The sequence below is a fragment of the Biomphalaria glabrata genome, chromosome 9 (assembly GCF_947242115.1).
Source record: "Biomphalaria glabrata chromosome 9, xgBioGlab47.1, whole genome shotgun sequence".
NCBI classification, from domain to species: domain Eukaryota; kingdom Metazoa; phylum Mollusca; class Gastropoda; family Planorbidae; genus Biomphalaria; species Biomphalaria glabrata.
The window spans coordinates 313,514-335,000 of NC_074719.1; the positions used below are offsets into that span (position 1 = coordinate 313,514).

General features: G+C 34.4%; 1 long non-coding RNA gene across 1 annotated transcript in view; it reads right to left on the reverse strand.

Moving 5' to 3' along the window:
- LOC106059612 (uncharacterized) overlaps nt 1-21,487 on the reverse strand; it is a 63,541-nt gene that overhangs the window by 13,141 nt on the left and 28,913 nt on the right. Inside the window, exons 3-8 of the long non-coding RNA XR_008779801.1 lie at nt 20,397-20,472; nt 19,381-19,516; nt 16,550-17,488; nt 15,167-15,338; nt 12,457-12,538; nt 11,533-11,892 (exon numbers count right to left, since the gene is read on the reverse strand). This is a non-coding gene — a long non-coding RNA (uncharacterized LOC106059612). The remainder of the gene's footprint in view (nt 1-11,532; nt 11,893-12,456; nt 12,539-15,166; nt 15,339-16,549; nt 17,489-19,380; nt 19,517-20,396; nt 20,473-21,487) is intronic.

Genomic DNA, 21,487 nt, shown 5'->3' on the forward strand with positions numbered 1-21,487 from the left:
ATTTCTACAAGAGAGGTCATTAGTACTATCAAAGCAAAGATGGACTGGCTTAATGGGCATTCTGGCAAATGTTCAAATGCCTGATGGGTAGACACTACAACTGGACCAGTGGACCACTGAATAGGCCCTTTGAAAGGCCTGTTTAAGTTTTTAATATTTTTTGTAAAAGGTGTCCTTTTACCTTTTTAAAGATCTTTTTATAAAATGTACAGTGTATACTAGCCTTATACACATTTTTGATAATGATAGAATGGATTATATGATATAATATATGGCCTAAATTCAAAATATTAGGTGCATATAAGGACTGTAGTGCATCTTACGGCAAAGTGCAGGGCATAGTAGGCCTATTATTTTCGGTATTGTATTGTTCAGTGACTGTACTGTTAATAAAGTACAATACATTTTAATCAAACATTTAGAAAAAAATCTAGTCTTGATAAAAAAAAAAGCAATTACTTTTGTGATTTAATAACTCATATCTACGGTCTACGTCTACGTTATTATTTAAATTTAGACTATTTATTATACTAGATCTAGACAATCTTAGTCAATCTAGTAACTAGTCTAGATCTAATTCTAATCAAGTCTAATGTTTTGTTATTTCAATGAAATCAATGCAATGATGTAAAATCATAAAGAATCTACACACAAAAAGTACAATAATCAAGTTATATTTAATACTGGTACTTTTCATTTGTTGAACAAAAGAACGTCATTTAACCTCGTTCTTCTTTCGACATAGATTCTATCTAAAAAAGGAAAGAAAATACAATCATAACAATGTGAGCCACCATAGTCCATACTGATGCTTTTACCGTTGTCAAGAATAATATTACGGTGTATAAGCAAAAAGTCCCCTGAGAAATGTTGAGAATGCTGTACAACTATAAACAACTACAACTATAAACCTAGATCTAGAACAGGGGTTCTTAACCTGTGGTCGCGACCCCTTTGGACGTCAAATGACCATTTCACAGGGTCGCCTAAGACCATCAGAAAATTGGATTTGGGGGGGGGGGGATTTATAATTTTTATCGCTAGTTTTTTTTGTTCTTATGTGTTGTAACATTTTTGTACCACAGTGGATATAGATTTATATTGCAAATTATAGAGATGGGACATTACTCAAATAGCATTATTACCAAATAAATTTAGAAACGATCGTCAAGTTTCAATTTTTAAAAAAAGTGGCGGTGACAAATATAATAATAAGGCTAGTCTTCGAGTCTGAATTTTAAGATTAGTGAGGAATGCAGTATTTCCCATGGCTGCGCAGTCCCAGCTGTGACCTACATATAACATAGACATACCCTATATATTGCAAGACGATACAGAGGGTACTTTTAGTGAATGTAACATCCTTGTTTGATAGTAGTTTGTTATTTTTATTTGTTCTTCTTTGTGTTTCTTTTTTTTTATAATTGTCATTCAAAAATCGATGTTACAGACCACATCTTTGTTGTTGCAAAATATATTTTTCAAGAAATAAATTTACTGTCTATCAATGCATCGAAACACCATTGTGGGATCAAACATTTCTTTGGTGAAGATATAATCACGTCGTGAAGAAAATTCAATTAATAAATACGCCATCGTATTATAGTCAATGGAAAAAAGTTCATTATGAAACAACTCATGAACACGGACTTGTAACAAAAGAAGGTTAATAAAAGAAAAGAGAATGACGATTTTTTAATATTTTTTTTTTGCGGTATAGTTTTAGCAGAAACCTGATGCAACATTTGTAATGAAGTTCTCTCTGCCATATGTATTGAGGTCGAACAAACATCCGAACTTTGCCGATTATGACATACAGTGGTTTAGTTTAGATGGTTTAGACTCATATGGCAAGTACCATAATTGAAACATATCAGCCTATGAATCTTCTTGTTTGGTAGCTGTCAGAATCGCCAGAGTTCTGAAACCTCACACCACTACCAAGCAGTTATTGTCAGTGGCTAAAGATATGATTGGAGCCAAATTTATTAATAAATTTAGTGTAATTTGCATAAATAATGACACTATTTACAGGAGATTAGTTGACATGTCTTCTGATATTAAGGAAATGATATCTGCTTCTTTTACAATATTTAGCATCCAGCTTGATGAATCCACAGGCGTTGTAAATTGTTCACAATTACTAGTTCCGGTAAGATATACCAGTATACACAAAGGAGATTTTCAAAGATTAGTTTCAATGCAAAACTCTATAAACGACCTCTACAGCGCCTGATGTAATTGACAAAGTTGGTTAAATTTGAAAAAGCAAAAGACTTCTTGGAAAAATAATTGTGGCATCTGAACAGATGGTGCTCTAAGTATGCTTGGATGTCGGTCTAGAGGTTCTATCTTTGGTATAGAATGAGTCCTCATAAGAATTCATCCTAATTCACTGTATGATTTATCGACATGTATTAGCAACGTCAATAGCAATGCATCTAGCAATGCATCTAAATATTTCTCTTCAATGTCAATTACAAAATTCTGGATCAATTGTTTGCAGTCATATCTTCACAACATAAATAACATATATACACACACACATATATATATATCTTTAAATACAAACTATAAATTCTAAGCTTTTACTTTAATTACTATAATCTACATGTATGTTTGAACATTTCATTTTTTTATATATAATATTCACATAGATAGGCCTACCTACTACTACTATAGTCTATATTACTATATTAGTATAAATCAAACTTTGTAGCACCTATGTTAAAAGTTAACTCTATTTTAAATAAAAGATCTAATAGATCTATAAATATTTATTGGCTGACAGAGTAGTCAGTAGATCTTATCAAATATAGAGCTAATTAACTGGATCTTCTAACTCTTTGAGTACTTAGACTGATTTTTATACTAGAACTAGATAATCAAGAATGTCTAGATCTAATCAAGATGTCATTTTAATTCTATAATAGTAAAAGAGTAGATCCTTCAATTTACACCTATCTATATCTAGGTCTAATAAACAAACTAGATCTAGAATCTAGTAAGTATTAAGTATTAGATTAGAGATCTAGACATACTCACAATAGTCTCTGAGTCTAAGTCTAGACTTTAACTTGTCTAGGAATAGAGTGTCACTAGAGCTACTAGTTAACTAGATATTATATTTTCTCTAGATTTAGTTAGGTCTAGCGGCAGTCTAGCCTAAACCTAAATCCAAATTACTCTAGATTTAGTTCTAGATCTAGATCTTGAAATTTGATCTAGACACTAATTTAGTAATGATAGAAGACTAGCCCTAGCTAGAATCATCTACTTGATCTAGAGTAGAGTCTTGCATTTTTTAAAATACGTTTTTTATAATTAGATCCAGAAATAGATCTAAAATCTAGATTTAATTAGATCTAGACTTTAAAAGTAGAATATTATTTTTTTTTTTTAGATCTATATCTGATAATAGATTATAATAATCTACTTTTGATCTACGCTGCTTCTGCCCAGGGACTAGTCACTAGAGTGTCTAGAGTGACTAGACTCTCGTAACTCTACTGTAGTACTAGTAGTGACTAGACCTACCTAGTCGGCTAGTGGTAGATTGTAACTACTGTAAGATTCTAACTAAATATTCAAATTATCTAGATCTTATAGTTAATAATCATTGACATCGATCTATCATTATCATCTACTGAGATGATCTAGACTAGACTTAGACTATATAGATCTAATAATATATACTAAATATAGATCTATATAACTATCATCATCATGATTATTCATACGACGATGATACGGTTATTACGGTAATTTCGCATTTTCATTTTCGGGTAAATACGTTCAACTTCTAAAATAATTTTAAAATGTAGAAATAGATCTAGAATCTAGATCTCTAGACTTGATTTAGCCTCTAGGTCTGGTTTCCTGGTTTCAATTTTTATGCCGGCAGATCAAACTTATTAGAATTAGATCTTACTAAATTAGGCGTCTCAGGCCGGGGCCTTACTGAATTGTTTCTAAATTTTGTTTACGTTTTTGATAAAAAGCGAAAGTTCGGAAAAAAGTGCATGCGCCGTAACTTAAGAATTGTAACTTCCTGTCTTTCTTTGAATTCGACTTATTAAGTTTTAGTTTGAAAGATCAAAACGTGAATGTGAAAAAAAAAAAAGTCCTATACCGAGCCGGCAATCAGTCGTACTGGCATTTGCCGGCAAGCTTTTTTTTTTTTACTTCGATTTTGCCGGCATGCCGGATAGCTGGCGATCTTGCATCCATGACAAATTTTTTTGTTATGGTTGGGAGGTCGCCTCCTAGTGAAAAGTTGTGTTAGGGGGTCGCGGAGCTAAAAAGGTTAAGAACCGCTGATCTAGAGTGAGAATATAGACTATATCTACTTCTGATAACTTAAACTCACTAAACCTGTAGCATAAAAATAAATGACAAACCTAGATCTAGTCAATTAATTGTTTCTTCTACAATAATAAGGCTTCTCTTCGAGTCCGAAGATTAACAAGGAATGCATATTTCCCGTGGCTATAATACGCATTTATTGTCAGCATAATCTAGACTACTATCTGACCTAGGTCAATATAAAGAATGACGAGCGCTATAAAACAAGTAGATCTAGATTTCCCCGGTTACGCTATTCTGCCTCAAAGTGGCACACTGGGTGGAAACGATTACTTAAGGAAGTAATTAGGCTAAATGAATAGCAAAACAAAACTCCTGTGGGAGTGTCCAAGGGAATGCGAGAGCTTTCCCATTGCACGGTGCGGAGTTGAAAGTTTCCACGTCCCTGTCGATAATCCATGTGCCGTTCCTCAAGGGACCGTTACAATAATGGCGAGTCCTGCACGGTTAGCTTGGTAAAACATAGGGAAATGGCGGGGTGTTCCCGGTTTGCTCGGCCTTCGGCCATGTATTCTAGTCCATGCGATCGGAAACAGCAATGTCTTACGTAGGCATTGACTTGGACCTCTTTCAGACAGAACGGTTTGTTCAAGCAGGCTTCGGCTCAACTCTTTTGACAATCACAAGGATCTAGATTTCATTTTCTATGCCCACACCATTCGGACACGCAAGTCAAATTGAATAAAGTTTTCGCCGCTCTTTGTAGATCTATCAAGATCTGTCAATGATGTCACAATTAAAATTCTACATTGTAAAATCATAGATTGTTTCTTGATTAAATTTGAATTAAGCTATAGGCCTTAAAAAAAAACTCGTCTTTTTATATTTTTTTATCAATTTATCATGTTCCGTCAACATAATATTATGAAAGAAATTTTGAGAAATATTGAAATGAGCAGAGTAGTTAAGTAATCCTATCAGACCTTGTGGTCTATTTTGGGCTAATGTTGAAAAGGTTATATGTTTCTATGGCCGACGGTTAACTAGCATGTCATGTGGCCAGCACAACGATCAAGTTCTGCCATGTTACACGCTACATGTAATGCCCTCGAGGGGACAACTCTAGAATAGTTCTGCCATGTTACACGCTACATGTCATGGCCTCGAGGTGACTTCTCTAGAATAGTTCTGCCATGTTACACGCTACATGTAATGCCCTCGAGGGGACAACTCCAGAATAGTTCTGCCATGTTACACGCTACATGTAATGCCCTCGAGGGGACAACTCTAGAATGTTCTGCCATGTTACACGCTACATGTAATGCCCTCGAGGGGACACCTCTAGAATAGTTCTGCCATGTTACACGCTACATGTAATGCCCTCGAGGGGAAACCTCTAGAATGTTCTGCCATGTTACACGCTTCATGTAATGCCCTCGAGGGGACAACTCTAGAATAGTTCTGCCATGTTACACGCTACATGTAATGCACTCGAGGGGACACCTCCAGAATAGTTCTGCCATGTTACACGCTACATGTAATGCCCTAGAGGTGACACCTCTAGAAAAGTTCTGCCATGTTACACGCTACATGTAATGTCCTCGAGGGGACACTTCTAGAATAGTTCTGCCATGTTACACGCTACATGTAATGCCCTCGAGGGGAAACCTCTAGAATGTTCTGCCATGTTACACGCTTCATGTAATGCACTCGAGGGGACACCTCTAGAATAGTTCTGCCATGTTACACGCTACATGTAATGCCCTCGAGGGGACACCTCCAGAATAGTTCTGCCATGTTACACGCTACATGTAATGCCCTCGAGGTGACACCTCTAGAATAGTTCTGCCATGTTACACGCTACATGTAATGTCCTCGAGGGGACACCTCTAGAATAGTTCTGCCATGTTACACGCTACATGTAATGCCCTCGAGGGGACAACTCTAGAATGTTCTGCCATGTTACACGCTTCATGTAATGGCCTCGAGGTGACTTCTCTAGAATAGTTCTGCCATGTTACACGCTACATGTAATGCCCTCGAGGGGACACCTCTAGAATAGTTCTGCCATGTTACACGCTACATGTAATGCCCTCGAGGGGACAACTCTAGAATGTTCTGCCATGTTACACGCTTCATGTAATGCCCCCGAGGGGACAACTCTAGAATAGTTCTGCCATGTTACACGCTACATGTAATGCCCTCGAGGGGACAACTCTAGAATAGTTCTACCATGTTACACGCTACATGTAATGCCCTCGAGGGGACAACTCTAGAATGTTCTGCCATGTTACACGCTTCATGTAATGCCCTCGAGGGGACAACTCTAGAATAGTTCTGCCATGTTACACGCTACATGTTATGCCCTCGAGGGGACAACTCTAGAATGTTCTGCCATGTTACACGCTACATGCTATGCCCTCGAGGTGACACCTCTAGAATAGTTCTGCCATGTTACACGCTACAAACGGTTCGAGATGTGTAAAGAGAAGACAAATCCGTAACAGTGCAAGTGTTATTTCACAACGAGGATGTCTTCATACATACATAGCTATTGCAGGTGAACAAAATCTATGGGCAAACTGCCTTTACGTTTTCCTACTTAAGTCAGGTACCCATTTTGAGATGGCTGGACTCAGGGGCGTCCTAAAAATAAAAAAAATTCAAATAGTCTTTCATTCTTTTCTGGTATTTGAACCTGGGACCTCGATTCGAAAGTCAAGCCCATGACCGTTTGGCCGTCACATCCTCCCCTCCCCTCTTCCAAAGAGCAGAGTAATATGTTTCAAGAGTTGATATTTCGCTTTCAAAACTTAATATAATTAAAAGAGGCCAATGCGAGATGCGAATGTTACATTTTAGCAGGTCTATATTCTATTTCTTGGTCTACAATTCTAGAACAATTAGAAATCTACTTGATTAGTAGTAGGTGGGACTTAACTATTGTAGCCTAATATGGTGGTCTAAAGTAAAAAAAAATAAAAATAAAGTTCCCTTTTAGATCTTGCAATCTATTGAGCAGATGATGTAAAGGTAATCTGTTTCTCTGGCCCATGGTTAACAATAAGGGTATCATGTGGGCAGCACAACAACCAACTGAAATGACTTTTCCCCAACTATTGTCAGGTACTTCTATAAGAATTGGGCGGAATCAGGCTAAATAGTAGTAAAGCATTCAAACTTAATTATAGCGGTAAAATATTTCCACTTTATAATAGCAAGTGCTTGAATACTTTATATTATGTCTTTGGCAGCATACACATAGCTTCAGAAAGAATGGTCAATTTCAATTGGAGAAACAGAGGAGGGATTTTTAATTCAATATTTATAGTCAATATTTTATAACTATTTAATCTACTGTGCACCTTTTATATATCTTATCTTATATAATACAGACGTTAGTTCAAAAAAGAAGATGATTACGTCCTACGCGTCATGCATTTAGTCATGCATATATTAGTAGAATATGTAACTAAACATGAACAGAATTAACTACAACATTAAATTGTCTGCTTGTATGTTTATATATTCAATAATAGCTGTAAATAGAAAATTGTTAAGTATTTAAAGACCAGTAGTTCTTCAGTTACAAAAAATATTCCTTACATATTTAGTTTAAAATTTGTGCTCTGTGTATTATTGCTTCTTAAGTTTTTACCATTTACCTGCACCTGTACCAACTGTATTTGGTTATACTATTATTTATATGAATGTAGAATGACTTATTTAAAGAATCACGACACATAACCTATGATAAAAGCAGCACTAAGCTACCAAGGTTATTGAGAGAAGAGTAAAAAAGTAAAGTTCTCCTTTCAGACCTTGCAATCTATAGGACAGATGACCTTTATATCATATATGTGGCCTATATATGTGGCCCACGGTTAACAAGGGTGTCATGTGGCCCACGGTTAACAAGGGTGTCATGTGGCCAGCACTATGACTAATCGCCTTTACTTTCACCAACTAATGTCAGGTACCCATTAGAGTTGGGTGGACTCAAGAGGTGTCCAAAGATACTGAAATAAAAAATCACAGAGAAGAAAATATGAAGAAATATAGACATGTCCCTTGTAGAACTCAAACCACTAAACTGACACGGCACCATCGTCTCGCCGTGACCAGGTATCATTCTAACACTCTCTGTCCCGCACTCCAAAAAAAAAAAGCATTTGCATACAGATAACTTTTTTGAAGTGCTAGTAATTAGATTAATGACACAAATGAGCTACCTTAGTGCTGCTATCATTATATGTTACAGTGTTACAGGTTATGTTTATTTATAATTTGTTTTAGCACTCAAAGCTTCAATGTTCATTAATGTTTTGCGAGAACCGTGATCACATTTAGACGACCACAGTAGATGTTGAGATGAGATCTGTATACTACTAAATTGTTCGTCCAGTTTTGTTGTTAATCATTTTGACTAAGTCTACACTAGAAACTCTCTAGACTTAAAGACACATAGTGCAAGGAAATGGAACACAAAATGCATGCACACAGTTAAAATAACAACATAAACAGAAGAAGACATAAACCAGACTTGTCGATTTTTTAAATTTTAAAACTCAAAGTAAAAATAAAAGACTTAAGTATATAGGTAAGTGTTACTGAACTGTTCTAGGACTAAATATTAACCCATTTATGCCAAAGGTTGCAATGTGTTGAGTATTTTTCTGCATGAAATTCACATATGTTTTGTAGAAAAAAATTTAAGAAACATGAATTGGAAGAGAACAAAAAAGCTGTATCCTCTTCCATTTTTGAGTTATGAGTTGCTCCAAAATTAGAACTCTAAGCAATTCACTACAACAATAAATAAAAGTATTACCTGCTGCTGAGTGTGATTTCACAAATAAGGTAACATATTATTCATAACAAAATGTTTTGTTTTTATAACATTGCGCACACTGTGCTTTTCCTGTTTGACATTCAGGTTATCATAACATGATTCATTGTTGTGCTGTTGAGAATGTCTTTCTTTTCCGCCTAGGTCAGAAGGCTGGCCATGGTTCTTTAAACAATAACATGCAATAAGTCACCAACTGCAGAAGATCCACAAGCTTTTTATAATGTGTTTTATGTAAATGCCATTTATTTTGAGAAACAAGTTCAAAACATAACAATGAAGAACTTGATTATCATTTCCAAGGAATGATGCCTAATATTTTCATCAATGTTTTTATCAGCTCTGTCTACATCTCCAATGAAATGCTTTTAGACTCTAATAATGTTTAGCTGCTGTACTTGGATTTTCTTTTTTAGTTTTTTTTTTTTTTAAATCATTGATAGAACACTGGGGATAAACAACACCTTCATGGACAACACTTATCATAGCATCTGCAAACAATGTTGCCCTTGCCATCAATTAGATTTTATAATTAATTGTAAAGAAGCAATTATACATAAAACAATGAATCATAATCTTCAAATACAAAAACAAACCCTAATAAAATACTCAGAGGCACAAAGATAAAGACACATTCCTTGTTCCATATGCTATGACAAATTTATACAAATACGCCTTCTTCCTTAATGCTATTAGAGCATGGAATGAGTTGCCTGAGCTAGCCAGGAAAACCAGTGACTTGGCAGAATTTAGGTCATTGGTTAATATGCATGACTAGATTGACTAGGGACACGCGTAGGACATAATCATTTTCTTTTTGAAGTAACATCTGTATTTTATAAGATCAAATAATGTGGCTCTTTCTACTTTCTTGAGCACAACATATGGCAATTTGTCAATGCGATACTTCTAACTATACCTGTTGCTTCATTGAATTGGGCAAAACCAAAAGTGAAATGCTAGTGAAAAAGGTATTAAACACAAAATAGTATTATCCAATAAACTGCAGAACAAGAATCGCACTGACATTGTAATCTTCATAATTATTATCTGGGCATTTTTACAAATATTGCTGAGACCAGAAAAAGAAAAATAGACTCCTAGACTGGTTAAACCAGACCAACTTGAAGCTAAAATGAATGGTCTTATACAAATAAATTGTTTGCACCCATGACAATCATGTTAATGTACCATGGATAATTTAATCAAGGCTGAAATATAATAAATCTATATTTTACTTGAATTAAATTTTCTGTATTGAGTTCATTAAGTTCTTTTATGGGAGGTCACAGATTAGAAAATTTGCATTTTCAGTGTCATACAAGTTTGAAACTATGGTTACAAAGCGATCAGGTCTCATTGCAACACTTAAACATTATGTGCTTCTGTTTTTCATCCCCAGAGAGATTCTACAGGTTTAAAAGGAATAGCTATTATTAGTGATACTGGATTTGCCTGGATACTGGAACATACAAAATTAGAAGCCTATAACTAATCCAACAATCATAACATTTCACAGCATCAGTATTACAGAAATAATAGATCAAAAAAATTGTTAGTACTTGACATAAGTTCATGAAAGTTATTTTCATTAACCTTCATAGGTTTCAAAAATGTTCAGAAAATGTTCATTACTTTTTTACAAGGCTGCAGAATACCTATCTCTGCAATGCTGTGACTACCACTGTGTGTAAGGGGTATTCCATGAAAGCTTATTTGAATAAAAAAAGCACATTCCCGTGGTGGACTAGAACAGTAGGATATAAATAAGTACCAAGGGGATCAGTGTTCCAATAATGGATCACTTGGCATAAATGGGTTATTGCCAAAACATATAAGAGGAAGTAGATATGCATACAAATAACAAAACATTAATAATTTTGATAAAAAACAGTCAAAGTCTATGTGAAAGTACTTCAACATACAGAATGATTTCCACAGTACTGAATACTACAATGTTTGAATAAAAAAAATATTTTTTTTTGTAGGACTTGTATAACAAAAAATGCCTTTCAATGTTTAGTGTATAACAAAAAATGCCTTTCAATGAATGTGGCATCAAATTTATGTTTTGAACACAATATGGTGTTACAATGTAAGTGATAATACACAATATTAAAAAAGTCAAATGTTAAAAAAAAAAAACTATAATAACACTGTAGAACTTTTAAAATACAACACTTGTAAATGCAATTTAAAAAATGTCAAAAAGATAAACTCATATTTGCTAAAGCTTTAACCACAAGAGCATTACCAAACAATCAACATTACATTGGCATCATTAAGAAATGGCATCAGTTAATAGAACTGTGCTTTAGCAATCAAATTATAAATATTAATATTTTTCATTAGGATATTGCCAGTTCCTAAGTACTTACACTCTATAAAAAATCTCTCCAGCCAGAAATGACCTCTGGTGAGAGTTTACTGAAAGCTGTCCATATTTTAACCTTGAACTTGATGATGACGCCCAGACTACATGTAACTATTCAGGGCCTAAGCCTTGGCTCAGTCAGTTAAAGGCTTATGTCTTTGCTACCCATCAAGAGACTAAAGTAGATGTGAGTGAAAAATTCAACAAGTTGTACACAAACACCTGTGTATTCATTATAGTGTGCTTCTTTTAGGAGTGGACTGACCCTTCTCCATCTTGTCACCTTGTTTTCTGCTCCAATGCTTGTACACACTGGAGAGACCACTTGGGAGTCACACACATTGATGCTGGTTGAAGGACAGAGCTGAAATAGTCAACCAATAATGAATTGTTTGTTAAACATTTTCTATTCATCATCAATAGAATTGTATGAGTTTGTAATTCAAATAAGTTTATTATAGTTAACTCTTTCAGTCAGTAAATAGAGATTGTTAGCATTAAGTAAATTGGGAATGTTTTCATTAAATCAATAAGTAATAATTACTTTCAATCAAAAAGGAATGTTCATAATAAGAAAACAAAACTTATTTTAGAAGACCTGTCTTCTTTGATTTGTTTTACATGTTTTCAAAAGGAGTAAAAAAAAAAATAAGTTCCATTGGTTTTTTTTAATCTAGCATTCATAGCTAAATAAGAGAAAAACAATCACTCTATAAGTTGTATAAAGGAGGTATTGTCTTTAAAAAAAAAGTATTTTCAATGTTTTTATTTTAAATTTGTTTGGCTTAAAATTCTCAGAAATACTTTATTTTTCTTTATTCTTTTCATTCTATGTTTAGGTTTTATATATCTAAAAAAAACAACTTTTAATTTATGTCCCAATAAACAAATGTAACCTTGGTGACATGAATGCTAAACAATTACTCACACAATGTCCCCAACAAGGAGTTAACAGTTAGATGCTGGCTTGGTGATGACATAGGCTGCCCATCATGGAGTAGCCTTCAGACCTGAAATATATATAAACTGAACTTACAAACAATGTCTAAAAGTCCTCTGACTTAATAATTCTCTTTTTGTTGAAAAAAAAAAAAAGACAGTTGATAATGCTTGCTTTGACACATAGTCAGATTCTACTTTCATGTGTGATGTATGTGGCAAGAATGCCTCTCAAGAATAGGGCATAATAACCACCGCAAGAACTGCTCCTCAAAATGAGCCAAAATCAATTTATGACTGAAGGCAGCCAACGAAGAAAAAAATGAAATTTGTAACCAATATTATATTTTAAGCTCTGGTTTGATCAAAATTATTAACAGAAGTATTTTGGTCTTTAACTCATTGTTTCTGATTTTGTTATCCATCATTGTAGTTCTCAGCAAAAACACATTTCAATTATAATAATACATTTAAAGAAAGAAAAATGAAACAAATTCGAACCATGTCTAGTTCATGAGCTTAGGGGATATTTTAGTTTTACAAAAGAGATTTAACATCTTATCTTTTTATCTTAACATTAACAAACATCAGGGTTGGCCTAAGGCAAAGGCAAACTAGACAACCGCCTAGGGTGTCCAATTGGTGGGGTTCTCACATAGGACTCTGAAAAATTGTTTTTTTTTTTAATGAAGATATGTCGATAATTGTCCTCAATGTTATTAATGTTTTAATAAATTGCATAATTTTTTTTCACTTATTATTTTTTTGTTTTATTTGGGCCAACAAATCCCTATGCCTAGGGTCTCCAATTGTCTCATGCTTGCTATTATAAATGACTAGTTTTCATTAAAAAAGAAAGAAGCAAAAACTTGGCTTATTTTTAAACTTTTTGTATGACTCCATAAGATGTGCAAACAGGTTAATTTTGCAGACGTTATATTTATGAGGCATGGATACAATAACAAAAAAATATATCAATACAGCTTTTACATTTCAAGAAATATAAGAAGATGAAAAAAGACTTTAACACAAGTCTTTATTAACTGAGGTGGAAGGGATAATGGGAGTTATATCAAAAAGTTAACCAGGATAAATATAATGGGCAATGCTGGTGGGCAAAATTGAGCATTGGTAGCTTCTACCATCTGATATAGAAACTTGACTATTAGCCAAATAGAACACTAAGATACTATCAAAGAAGAAAATTAAAAGGTACACCACACTCAGCTCCATAAATAAAAATAAAAGTTACACTACACTCAGATCCAGAAATAAAAGGCACTCGACTCTCAGATCCAGAAATAAAAGGTACACCACACTCAGCTCCACAAATAAAAGGTACACCACATTCAGATCCAGAAATAAAAATAAAAGTTACACTACACTCAGATCCAGAAATAAAAGGCACTCTACTCTCAGATCCAGAAATAAAAGGAACTCTACTTTAAGATCCAGAACCCACTTACTGTTTATTGTGAAATGCCAGGAAAGAGACTAATCTAGTTTCAGAGTCATTTTGTTGAAGTCCACTACTTGTGGAGGACATAACACAAGATAAAACAGTTTTTTACATGAAAAGAAGGTAGTGAAAGAACAGGACCAAATTTAAAGACTTTAAATAAAAGCAATAATAAATGTTAATTTATGGGTATGATGCTAAATAATTCTGGACATATTTTTGTTTTTGTTATTAAATAATTTGGTCTTCATTATTTTTTTGTTCTAAAAAAATTCATGCCTTCCACTAGATCAGCCAAACCTACTCAAATACTTAGATCCACAATGATAGAGGCCCATTTTTTACTCCATAGGCTAGGTCCTACAAGTGCTTCTTCTTCCCTAGTGCCAGTAGAGAATGGAATGGCTTGAATCAGCCAGTACAGGAAACCCAACCACTTAGCAGAGTTTAAGTCACAGATTAACATAAATGACTAAAAATGTGATGAATGTAATTATCTTCTTTTTTGAGGTAATATCTCTGTAATCTATAGAATATGATGTAAATGTTAATGATGTCCTCATTAATAACATTGAGGACAATTATCGCCATATCTTCATTAAAAAACAATTTTTCAGAGTCCTGTGTGAGAACCCCACCAATTGGAGACCCTAGGTGGTTGTCTAGTTTGCCTTTGCCTTAGGCCAACCCTGATGGTTGTTAATGTTTATAAGAAGAAGATAAGGAGGGCTGCCTGGTCATGCGGTTTGCGTGCTGGACTGTCGTTCGGATTTATTGACGGTCGAGGGTTGAAACCCTGCCCGCTCCCATCCCCCGTCGTCCTGCGGGAGGTTTGGACTAGGAAGTAAACTATCTTCAACTCTGAAGGAACATCCGAATTATGTAAAACATTTTACAAACAAACATTTTTTACAAACAATGACTACAGTAAAACATTTTACAAACAAACATTTTTTACAAACAATGACTACAGTCTGTAAATGTCAAGCAGAGATTAAGAGTATTACTAAATAAGAAGGTTAATTAACTTAGGACATTTTATGAGCCCAAGAGACAGTCTCTGGATTTATCCTAACTTAATCAACTTGACATACTTTTAGATCAATTATTTCAGACTCTTCTAAGAAAACAAGCTTTGAAATTGATCCAGTTCTTTTTTATTTTCTTGTCTATGTGTTGATTCTTTTAGCAATCTTTAAATCTGATGACAATAATTTATAATTATTAATTTGATATTTACCGGTGTTTAAGTGTTGTGGTCAGCTTTATGTCCAGAAGAACTTGAAGCATGTACCTTAAGGTTGTCCACTGACTGGGTTCTGTAGATAGCAAATGGTACTTGCCTACCTGTCGACATAAGTCTTCGTACAGGTGACCATACATCTGGTACTTCCTGACAGTAGCTTTCTTCACTAGAATATGGGGAAAAAAAGTTCAGGGATTTTATAAAATCTATTCAGGCATGACAGATAGCAGCCATGGACCTAGAGTTGTTGTTTTTTAAATTTGAATCTGAAAATTTACTAATCTACCCTTTGAGTATTTTTTGTTGAAGAAATTAAAGACGGATCATTATGTTGATCAAATGTCACCTACATCAGTAACAGGTTAAATAGCTAGCTAGGGAAACTGTAAGCATAGTTAGTTAAATTAATGAAACATCGATATAAATGATTTGCATAACCACAAGCACAGAAGAATTGATGACGCACAGTGGTTGAGTGGATAAGCACTTGGCTTCTGAACCTAGGGTCCTGGGTTTGAATCCCAGTGGAGACTGGGATTTAGAATTTCGGGCACCCCCGAGTCCACACAACTCTGATGGGTACCTGACTTCAGTTAGGAAAAGTAAAGGCGGTTGGTCATTGTGCTGGCCACATGACATCCTGCTCTTTAACCATCATCTGCCCTATAGATCACAAGGTCTAAAAGGGGGGAACAATAAATAACAGTCATCCCATCTCCAGTAGCACATCCTTAATGCCACCTCCATAGAGAGTTAATTATATTAAAACTACAAAAATAAGGAATTTAGAAGGAAAAATAAGTTCCCCTTTCAATTAATAAATGACTAATGCTATATATAGTAAATTTGACTTTGAATAGTCATGAAGAATATTAGTTAAGCTAATTTGTATATAATGTAGGTTTGAAAATATTTCATTGGTTGAATTCAAACTTGAATTTTATTTCAAAATGTATGCAGCCTAAATATACATCATTTTTCTTCTCAAGACTGTTCATCTACATAAATTTGTAGATGTATCAGTCATCTAGTTGTAGTCATTTTTTGTCTATTTTAGTTAAATAGCTGAAAGAAAACATTGACATCATGCATTGACAATATTGCAAGTGTGGTAAGGGATTTCCAATTACAATCCTGGTAGTGTGGTTTGCACTTGACATTGCCTAGATCCTCTCAGGCTCAAACCCTGCACACTGCCATTCCCTGCTATCCTGTCAGAGGTTTTGGCTATGATGTAATAATCTTCAATTCTGCAGGAACATTGAAAACATACACAACAAACAAGCTGAAACATTGACTTTCTTGGCTGTCTCTAAAAACTAAGTAGATTTTACATTTTTCAAAGTTCTATTTAGATTTTGAAAATAAAAAACTTACACTTGACAAATGTCCAGAACCTTGTTCTCCATTAATGCCCAGCAAAAGTCAAATAAAAGAAATGAGTTAACTCTTGGTGAATGTCTGATATAACAGAGTTGTCCAACATGCTGGATGAAAAAAAATGACCTGCAGCAAATGGTAAGCAGAAAATTTCACCCAAATGTGACCCAGATGTGGATTTGTGCCTCTGAAAAAAAGAATTTATACATTGAAATAACTCAAATTCAACAACATTCTCCTCACTTCTTACCTAACTATATAATGTTCACTGTATATCCTATACACTTTAATTACATGTAGGCAAATATTAACTTGAAGTGACAAATTTGTTTTTATTGAGCATTAACATTTTTAACACTGTCTGTCTTATTCACTGCAATCTATAAAATGAGAAACTCAATCAACTTATTACAATTCAACAACAGAGGCAAAGTGGGGAGTTTAGGTTCAAATCCTGATGAAGACTGGGATATTTACTTTCATTATCTTTAGGACACCTCTTAGTCCACCTAGCTCAAATGGGTACCTTACATTAATTGGGGATAAGGGACATTGGTCAATGTGCTGGCCACATGACCACCTTGTTAACTGTGGGCAACAGAAACAGATGACCTGCAAGGGATGGCAGAAAGCAGAGCTAAACTTGGGATCATTTTGATGAGGATACCAAAGTACAAACAGCTGATAAGTTCTTTCTCATCTCAATCTAAGTTTTCAATCTAAGCTCTCAATAAAAGTTCTCATTCTACTTTCTCAATGCAAATTTAAGCTTATACTCAACAAAAGTCCTCTTTTATATAACAGTTCTATTTAAAAACCAAGTACACATTTGTAAATGACCAGATTTTTAGAAGCCAAGTCAGCCCTGAGATGTCCATGAACTTTATGTAAGACGCCTGAGTCAACTCTGTCAATACAGTCACACTTGGGAACAGCCTTCATTTGAGAAAAACAAAATATTTCAAAGCTGTCAGTTTTTAGTTTGTTAGAAATTTTTCTTCATATTGGGACAGCTCATTAATACATTATTATTAAGTAAAACTATTAATAAATAGAAGTAAGTAAATAATTTGTACTTATCACTAAATCAAACTCAGAGCATTTATTGTTAAGACATGATTAGGAATTAGGTTATTGTTTCCGGAATAAGGGGAAAGTTTTATTTAGTGACAAATGAAGTGATAGATCTTTGAAAAATAAGAATGCTCTAAGAGACGCTAGAATCTAGACACTTTCTCATTTACAGTAGGAATAAGAAGAATTCTATAGACAGCTAGTAATAGAGGACATCCCACGGTTCCCGCATTGAGTCGACTCCTTTTATCGATTGTTGGCCTTTCGTCGGAGTTGCTGTTCCAGCATTGAGTTCGGCATTACCTCCTTTGAGTTTGTTTATAGTTCAATTACTCATCACCGTGGAAGCGCATAACATATATCACAGTACTGTAGTCAAGACTACTGTCTTTTGATGTTTTGGGCTTTACCAGGATTTGTTTAAGTAATAGTGAATAGATTAAACAAGAAATAGACTCATCTGAGTCACAAGAAAGACAATGCCTATTCCAAAAATATCAACGCCTAATCTTTCACCTCAGAATCAGACACAACAGAATGAGACAACATATGTTGAGGAAGCTGAAAAATGGAACAAGCAAAATCTGCCCATGTGGAGTATCACCAGAGAATGCTGATCATGTCCTTCAAAACTGCATACTTTATCAAAAGGCCCAATTAAGACACTAGCCCCAAAACACCCCTATAGAAAGAAAACTATACAGAGAGCTCCCTGATTTTGAAACCATTGCGCAGTTCATCTTACATATTGGTCTAGTCATCTGAATGCTCCAACATAATAATGAGAACAAGGAAGAAGAAGTTTTGGTGATGTGCAGGGGGGGGGGGGGGTAAAAATATATAACTCATAAGTTATTAAGAGTTATGAGCAAAGTAATCCCTCTTACAAAGAGTTGTCAGCTTCGTAAAGAAGGAATTGTCTTTTTTTTTAAATTTTTTTTATGTTACTTGCATACTTAGAATGAGAACAATACACTGACCTAGACAAGAATAGTGAAAGAAAGAGGGACAGAGGGAAAAAACAAGAGAGACATAGAGAGAGGACAATGGAAAATTCAAGCTAAACTAAGCAACAAGACCTAAAAGACAGTGGTCTATGTCTAGCAGAATGGAACAAACTAAATGTTGATGACTAGCGTACTGATTAACTATTGATAAAGATTTTGAAGTTAAACTAAGTCTAAACTCTGGAGCTAGCAAAATGTTTTCAACAAATTTGTCCCAAATAATGATCTACAATAAATGTTCAAAATTCAATACATTATTTGCATAGTGTCTGCATGTATGAATTCAATAATTAAGGAACAAAACTAAAACTAAATGAGTTTTTTGCAGTCAAAATGTAATTCTTTACCTAAATATGTACATAAAAAAAAAAGAAATGCACAAAAATAATTTGTTAATTAGAAAGTAATGAAACTATTTAGTTTTTATCCATGACTCTGAAAGTTCTGATATAGATTTTGTTTATTTATTATTCATATAGCAGAATTGAACTTGTCCCCTGTCCTTACTAATAAAGTAACGGATGCATGCATGTGTGTGAACAATCTAATTTTATTGCCCTTATTCTTAATCTTTAGAATCTAAGATATTGCCATTATTTGATAATACAAACTCATAATGAAATTTATGTAGAATAAAAAACCAAAATGATTAACTATTATTCAGGCTTGCTACCAATTGTTATGTTCTTATTTTGCATAGTAAACAAATTCAATTTTTTACTGTAATGCAATTAAGAAATGCATTACCTAACAATTTTCTGAATGGCAACAATGGTGGAGGAATCCTCTAGAAACTCTTCCCCTTTGTAATTAGAATCAGGATTTCTTTTGACAACCAGGGTAACTGTCTTGAGTGATTTTAGCCACTAGGAGATCATCCACACTGGAACAGACACAACATTAAGATTGATCTACTCCATTGTGACATACTGACAAAATGTAAATCACATGTAACTAGACCTTACATATAAATGCAATTAAATGGTGAGGATGTCTGCCTGGTTGTGTGATATGTACTTCAGAGTGATCTCAATGCTTCCCACACCAATGCTGCCTTCACAAGAAGGTTTGGGCTAGTCTTCATTTCATCTCATATTATACTGACTACATGTTTGTGTAAACTCTTAAAAATGTCAATACCTCAAACTAGCAAGGTCTAACATGGGCTCTTTACTTTTTTTTTAAATTTAAATACACAAAACTTTATTCTTGGCTAGTGGTCTATGTGCTCCTATAAGGTTGTTAAAGTTTGACATTTAATGCTGAGATTGACTGAAAGAAAAATCCAAGTCTTTGAGAGAATAGAACAGAAAAATGCAGGGTATCAAATACCAGGAAAAGAAGACTGGCTGGCAAAAAGGAGGAGCTCCTCAATACTGTGAAGAGATGAAAGCTGATGAGCTGGTTTGGTCATATTGTAAGACATGACTCATTGCCTAAAATCATTCTTCAAGGTACAGTGGAGGGAACATGAAGAAAGGGTCAATCTGGCTGGATAACATAAAATAATGGATCTTAATATCCTGCTAATAACACCTGCTGATGAGGTAAAGTGGAGAGATTTGGTTATGTGAACTGTCACAGTACTCCTAGACCAAAAGTCAAGGGACAAATGAAATGAAGTGATGGGAAAAAATAATGACTAGATTAAAGCATAAATAGAACAAATAAACAACTAGATTAACACATTAATAGTAACTACCAATATGTCTATAAATAACAAGAAACAGGATCAGTTACTGATAATACTTTAGACACTGTACCTCCAAATACTTCCAGTCATGTAATAGACCAATGGGAAATGAGCTAATGTATCCAGGAACAAACAAAGCGTCAGGCCTGAAACATTTAAAAAAAACAAAAGGCTATTATTAAAATAATTTTATTTAAAAAATGCTAAAAAATTTTGATAGACAATACTAATTCAAGATATTTCTTTATAAACCCATACTAGATCAACAACTAAAAATGAAAAGATGTGACACGAAAAAAAACTACTATATTTTGTGCAGAAAACTATGCCATAGGAGGATCCCAAGCCCAGCTGAGAAAGGAGGAAGCTTGGGCATAGGGAAAAACCTTTAGCTTCAGTAATAACAAATGGCAAATCAACAGAGGTCACAGACCTGGAAGAAGATGGACCTCCAGCTGGAAGGTTTAAGATGGGCAAGACATGGGAGGGGGAGGCAGTGGCTGAATAGTTAAGTGCTTAGCTTCGAAACCTGGGGATCCTGGGTTTGAAACTCAGAGAAGACTAGGATTTCTATTTCAGGATTTTTAGGGCGCCCTGGAGTCCACCCAACTCTAATGGGTACCTGAATTTAGTTGGGGAAAGTAAAGGTGGTTGGTCATTGTGCTAGCCACATGACACCTTTCTTATTAATTGTTAGCCAAAGAAACAGATGGCCTTAACATCATATGCCCTATAGATCGCAAGGTCTGAAATGGGAACTTTATCTATTTTTTTTTAAGACATGAGAGCAGTTGGAGAGACTCGCCCAGAACTGAGACTCCCAGGGGAAGCTGGTTGGTAGCCTATGCCACAGATAAATGAAACACAATGACTGGATAACAAAAATACATTATAACATTGATGTGTAAGTTGTTCAGAAACTGAACTTTATATGTAGTGTAGACCAAAGTTACTGCCCTTTGATAAGTTCAATTTTTTTTTTCAATCATGAATTCAACATTGTTATCCAAATTTTTACAAATATTTTTGGTAACATCACAGAGATAAATGAACCAGTATATGACACATTGTTAGCAGGAAAAACATTTTTTGTTATTTTACAGTATTTTTTTATACCTACTATTATTTGACATATTATTTATTTGCACCTCTATTCTTATT